Raw genomic sequence first — 6,433 nt, 5'->3', positions numbered from 1 at the left:
ATGACAACATTTCAAGTGGTGATAAGTAATAAGAATTAACATCAAGCAGTGTAAAAGGATGGAGGTGACTTGAGACAGTGGTGTTTTAGGTAAGGTGATCCCATGAGGTGACATCTGAATTCAGTGAAATGAGCCACATTAACATCTGGGCAAGACCCTAGACAGAGGAGAGAACGAACACAACAGCCTTGAGGCAGGACCATTTTGGGTGGACTTGAAAAGCAGCAAGGAGGCCCGCATGATTGTAGCAGAATCAATAGCAGTAGAAGGGAAAGAGCATACTTGAGAGGCAGCCAGTGAGCAGATTGTGTAAGGCTTTGTAGACTCAGGTAAGGGCTTTGGTTTTATTCAAAGTGAGATGGAAAAGCATGGGAGAAGAGAACGTGACATGACTTCGGTTCTGCACAATCCCTGTTTGGTGGTGATGGGGGTGGGGAAAGTAGAAGTAGGATGAACATCTGGCAGCCATTATCCTGGTACAGGCTAGGATAACTCCCTTGTATTAGCAGGATCAAGGCTGGAGTGGGAAGACGTGGTTGTATTTAGAATATATTTTGAGGGTAAAGCAAGATTTGCAGATGAGTTGGATAAAGGATGTGAGCAAAAGAGAGGATTCAAGGATGACTCCCAGACTTTTGTTTGAGATGTGAAGTTATCATTTGCTGATGAGACTAAGACTGAAGAGAGGCTGGCTATGGGGGGATAATTAGAAATAGTTCAGTTTTCGATACATTGTTTGCTCACTCTCATGTGCACACACACATGCATACACTTAAGGAGAAGTGTTTGCACGATAGTTGGATATGTAAGTCTGAAGTTCAGGGAAGAGGTCGAGCTGAAGTGGGAGTGGTTGGCATATAAGTATTTAAGGCCATGGGACTAGATTAGAGCATGAATTTTGCAGGACCTTCAGATGCAATGCACTATAAGTAAAATAACATGAGAAGAATTTTTACATCAAATCGAGAATTCATTCATTCATTATCCTCCCACTAATATTTATTTTACAAATATATATTTAGCGTCCAGCTAGCACTATACCAAGTACCAAGACATAGTGAGGAAAAACAGTGACATACTTGCTTGGGCAAGTCTGTACTATAAAACCCATCTATAATGTACTTCAAAGTAGCAAGATCATTATGATACCAATGATAAGCTCTTAATAGATAATTTTACTTCTAATTCCTATTTCTTACTGTTAATCTATTTGTTCCTAAATAATAATGGTAAATGTCATGTTGTTATAAATGCCAAAGCAGGCATTTATAGCCACATATCTGATATGTTATAGCCATATATCTTATATAATAGATGTAGCCCTAGTAACTTGAGTGGAAATAAGATTTTGAAAATTCAAATTTTAGAGCTCTGAGGGGATTTCAGTTTTTAAAAAAAATATTCCTGGTACTTTCAAATCTTAGAAAATGGCGTATACTTCTTTTGGGCTCTCATATAGAGAATGCTGAGTTTGGACTCCTTTACTGAATGCCTTTACTGAGTTTGGCTATCTTTACTGAAATAAAATTCAGGGGGGAAAATGAATTCATTGTAGCGTAGGCCAGAAGTGTCTGAAAATAAGTTAACTGGACATTTTCCACATAGTTTATAAAATATGGTTTAATGACTCATGTGACAAGGTAAGTTCTAGTAAATCCACTGTCTTGAATAAACATGACTTTCTAGAAGAACAGAGTTGTGGAGGTGGAGTAGGTGGAAATGTGAAGGAATGAGAATAACGATGTTTGTACCTGCAGTTTCTACAAGTTTGATTGAACTTGACCCATACAGCTTGATCTTTTTCTCCTGTAATGAAGATGGTTTCTCTAGGGATACCCAAGCTGGAAGCCAGAGTCTCTCCAGCCAGACCTTCGTTTCCTGGCTCGGAGAAGCTGCCGTCCTCTCCAGTCCGGAAAGTGAAACATTAAAGACTCTTCCTTTGAAAAGTTATGAAAATTACTGGAAAGAGAAATTGGACAGATGTTCTTGCCCTTTTCACATGTTTACAAAACTGAAGTCCAGTTAAGACTTCTCCAGCAATAAGTCCTACTGGATAGGTTAGAAACCACTTTCATCTGATTTTAGCTACAGGCCATGTATCCCTAATTTTCTGTGATTTTAATCAGTTCAGGCAGCCAACCAATCATTTCAGTGAGGGGAAAGAAACACAGCATACACACAAATACACAAAACAAACAAAAATGGTCATGACAGTTTTGATTTATTTGCTTGGACATTTGTTTAAGTTTACCTGTGTGCTGCAGGAGGTTACAGTCTGTCCCTGTGGTCAATGTTGTGAGGAATAGGTCTCCAGACTTCCTGCCATCCAGATGATTCTATACCATTCTGCCAGAATAATGGTCCCAGAATATTGTCAAACCTAAGAGACACCAACTAAGAGATCCTTAGTTCCTCCCCATTACCTACACAATAAATTTATACTTCTTAGCCTGTCCCGTAGGTACCTTTTATTTATTTAACAATTTAGTTCTTGAGCCTCTACTACATACTAGGCATTGTGGTTGGAGCTGGGTATAGAGCAATGAACTAGAGTGACACGTCCTCACGGGATTTTATAATCTACTGTAGAAGAACAAGAATTAGACAAATAGTCACACAAATGATTAATTACAAAGTGAAAACAAGAACATACAATGAAAAATGAAAGGGGCTCTACATCTGGTAGATTGCTTGTCTCCATTTTGTTTAATTCTTTTTTGGGAACTTTGTTCTGTTTTTCTAATTTGGGACGTTTCTTTGTCTCCTCATTTTGGTTTTCTCCCTGTGTTTGTTTGTATGTATTAGGTAGGGCTGCTATGCCTCCCAGTCTTAATAGAACGGCCTTATGTAGTAGGTGCCTGATGTGGCCCAGTGGCACAGTCTCTAGTCACCTGAGGCAGATGCTCCAGGTGTGTCCACTGTGTGGATTGTGTGTACATTCCTGCTGAGCCTTGGTTGCTGTTTGCATGTCAGTGGGAGGTATTGACCCTCGGGCTGATTGGTTGTGAGGACTGCCTATGACTACAGTGGAGGAGGTTGTGAAAGGGTTGACCCTAAAGAGCAGGGTTTGCTTTAGTGGGGCTCCGGTGCCTGCCTAGTCTGCCCTTGGTGTGTATCATTCTTGGAAGAGGCCAGGTGTTACTCTGGGTTGGTCTGAAGCTGGCCACCAGGTATGCCAGTCCTGAGGGCTTCTGGGAGGGAACCCGCTGCAAGCTAGGTTTAGCTGCAAACTGTGCTCTGCCTGGGGCCTCCTGGTATGAGCCATGAAGCAATCCACAGATGACAGTTGCCCACACTAGGATTAGGGGTACCCTGAGAGGCTAATCTGTGAATCAAGACTTGCTGTCGCTAGTGCCAGACTTAAGGCTACTCAGCCAGATGTATGGGACACACTGAAGCCAGATGCTGCTTGTTTGGGTTTTATGAGTCTTTGTGAGATTTTATGAAAGCCCACAGCATGAGCTAAAACAGTTTTTATGGAAAAGCCACTGGAAGCGGCTTTTGTGTGCTGGAATGTTGGGTGGGGCATAGTCTCAGGGAATCAGTAGGGTAGGGCAGATGACAGGTGATAACCAGTTTGATGGAGACTCAGAGATGGCATCTGCCTATGTCTGCATGCAGGGAGTGGGAGGGCTTAACAAGTAAACAATGGCTTCTGACAGCTGTTTGCTCCTGGAGAAAGCTGCCCACCCCCCAGCCCTCATTCTGAAGCCAGACAATTCAGTTTCTCCCAATATGTCCCTGGCACCTTTTGAGCTGCTGTTTCAGTGCTGGAATTCAGAGCGAGTGAGTCCGTCAGTGAATAAGTCCATGTGTAGTACTTTTAAGAGACTTGCCTGGGACTCCAGCTGCCCTGGTTTCACTTAGCCACAATCTCTGCTGGGAGTCTTCTTTCCCTGGCACTGGGACCCTGGGCTGGGGAGCCTGGTGTGGGACCCCTCACTCTTCAGGGGGAACCTCTGCAGGAGAAAAATCCCTCCTGATTTTTAATGGTGACACGTGGGTGTGGGAACCAGCCCGTTCAGTATCTCTGCCCCTCCTACCAGTCTCGAGGTGACTTCTGTATGTTCGTACCTGTGGGACTTTTGTTTAGCTAGATTTAAGATGATTCTCAATGATGGTTGTTATGTAGTGTAGTTTTAATTGATGTGGTCCTGAGAGGAGGCGAGCACAGCATTTACCTGCTCTGCCATCTTAACCAGAAAATATGTATTGATTTTCTGAAGGGCAAATCTATTTTCTGGACTAGTATGATCACAACATCATTTAGTGACTTTTGAATCATGAAAATGTACTAATGATTATTTGAAGCTACAATCAAAAATTGTCATCTGAGATGGTTTCCATCATTTTGGAGATGGATGTTCAGAGCAGTTTAAGTTTCAATCCATTAACACTTCCACTCACATCAATCAGAATAAGCATGACTTTAGGAGATGCAGCTCCTTGGATATACCAAGGTTTTCAGCATACATCGTAAAGGTCGATCTTGTTTGGAATTCTGCTGTTATCAACCCATGAGAAGCTGAGTAGTATCAGGTCAGGCTTGTGGCACTGCCAAACACCTGCCCCAACAATGAAGGATATTCATCTTGATTTTTTTTGAAAATTTGATCTAAGGCACTTGTCCAGTTGAGTTCATTTAACACAGTTGTTGAGCCCTCATAGATGTTGGTGGGAATATGAACTGCTGCATGCTGATTGGATATTTGTCTTCTAAAATTAGCATCTTTGATAAAAACGGGTTTTATCTTCTGATTGCCTGGCTCACTGTCATTGTTTTCAGGATAGAGACTATCTTTTGCATTGTGATAGATAACTTCATTGCTTGCAAAATCCTCCCTTCCCTGGTAGGCTGCTTGAACTTTCTCTGCTTACAAAACCAGGTGCACCGTGGCTTTATATCTGTTGCATAGAAGTTTCTCAATATCCCTGGATGCATTTTCCACCAGCTGGAGTGCGTTATTTGGTTCTACAGTATACAAATATTGGTATTTCTCATAAATATCAACAAGCCGATTGACTCCATTTGCTGTTTTCACCAAGGTGACAAGGTCTTCTTGCATCTTATCCAGCCATGACTTGATAGTGACTGCTGAAGGGAACGGCTCCTCTGACCTCTACTTCTTTGTTTTAATTTGTTTGTTTTTGTATGTCCTAACCTGGCCAAAAAAAAAAAATGCAGCTCATGTCAGTTCCCTCATTTTCTTTTTTTCAATATTTTGCTGGTTCATGTATTTAAAAGCATGGAAATCTCTGATGTATTGTAATACTATGGGTATATGAAAAATCTCTCTGTTGAAGTTATTGTTCTATATCTAACTGGATGTATGAACTTGGGCTCATTACTTATCATACATCAAGTGGTCTGTGAAATAAACAAAAATACATACCCCCTTCTCGGAATTAATATGAGATAAAAAAATAAGATCATATGCTAAACCACTTAGAAAGGTGCTTAGCTCAATGTAGATTATCAGAGATGTTAGTTTCTTTTCATTTTTGAAACGCATAGTAAACAGTAAATATCTTAACTCAGTCAGTATGAGTCAATGCAACTATACCACACAGACAAACTCATAATAAAAAGTGCCTAATTATTAAGAGCTGGGACATTGTTTTCAGTTGACCTGGTTCAGCTTAAGTCCTGACTCAGCAGCTTCTTTGTTGCACAGTCTGGTAAAATGGGACAATAATAGCACTCATTTATAGAAGAAACAAATAATTGAGTCAATCCAAATCAGAACTGGCCCTGTCTTTTGCCCAAGCCAAACCTCCTTTTAAGGAAACTGCTGGTTTTGGTGAGTAGAGATAAACACAACCTCATCCCCAAGCTTTAAGATTGGACACTTGACACAGACTGTCCAATTGTGAAATTCCATCCTGCTGGCCACAGGGATGCCATGGAGTCCTAAGCAGGGGACAAATCATACATCTTTCTGGACTGTTTTTATGTAGAGCTGGTAAGGAAAGATCCTCTGGTCAAGTTGCTAAAGTATGTGATTCTAGAGAAAGCCTGATCTATGTTTTTTATAGTCTGGAGAAAGTCTCATATAAGTAAAAGAAAAAGAAAAAGAAAGTAACTGTTAGAAAAAGAGAGAAAACATGAGAAGATAAACTGACAGTGATGGAGTCCCTCTTCTGACCCCTGAGGTCTCCAGTGCTGCTCTTGTTCCCATGGCTCTTGCTTCAGTTCTGGGCTGTGATAACATCCTTCCAACCTGCCTCAATGTTGTTTAAATGAGTGCTCCCTGAGTTTTAGACACTTGCCCTGAAAGTGTTCAGACTGAAACATTACTTCATATACTAGTTTTGAGGACTACATGGTGTAAAGCATCCATAGAATGGTAGATGCCACATGCTGGGAATGTGGGAGGACAGCACAGTGGTTAAGAGCAGTGATTCTAGAGACAGACTGCCTGGGTTCAAATCC

The 6,433-nt window shown here is 41.2% G+C and overlaps 1 pseudogene; it reads right to left on the bottom strand.

Moving 5' to 3' along the window:
* Positions 1–4,317: 4,317 nt before the first annotated feature.
* LOC109449805 (voltage-dependent calcium channel subunit alpha-2/delta-1) lies at positions 4,318–6,212 on the bottom strand (annotated as a pseudogene).
* Between the last annotated feature and the right edge of the window lie 221 nt (positions 6,213–6,433).

This window comes from Rhinolophus sinicus, linkage group LG04 (assembly GCF_036562045.2).
Source record: "Rhinolophus sinicus isolate RSC01 linkage group LG04, ASM3656204v1, whole genome shotgun sequence".
NCBI lineage: Eukaryota > Metazoa > Chordata > Mammalia > Chiroptera > Rhinolophidae > Rhinolophus > Rhinolophus sinicus.
This window is presented reverse-complemented; position numbering and strand designations above follow the sequence as displayed.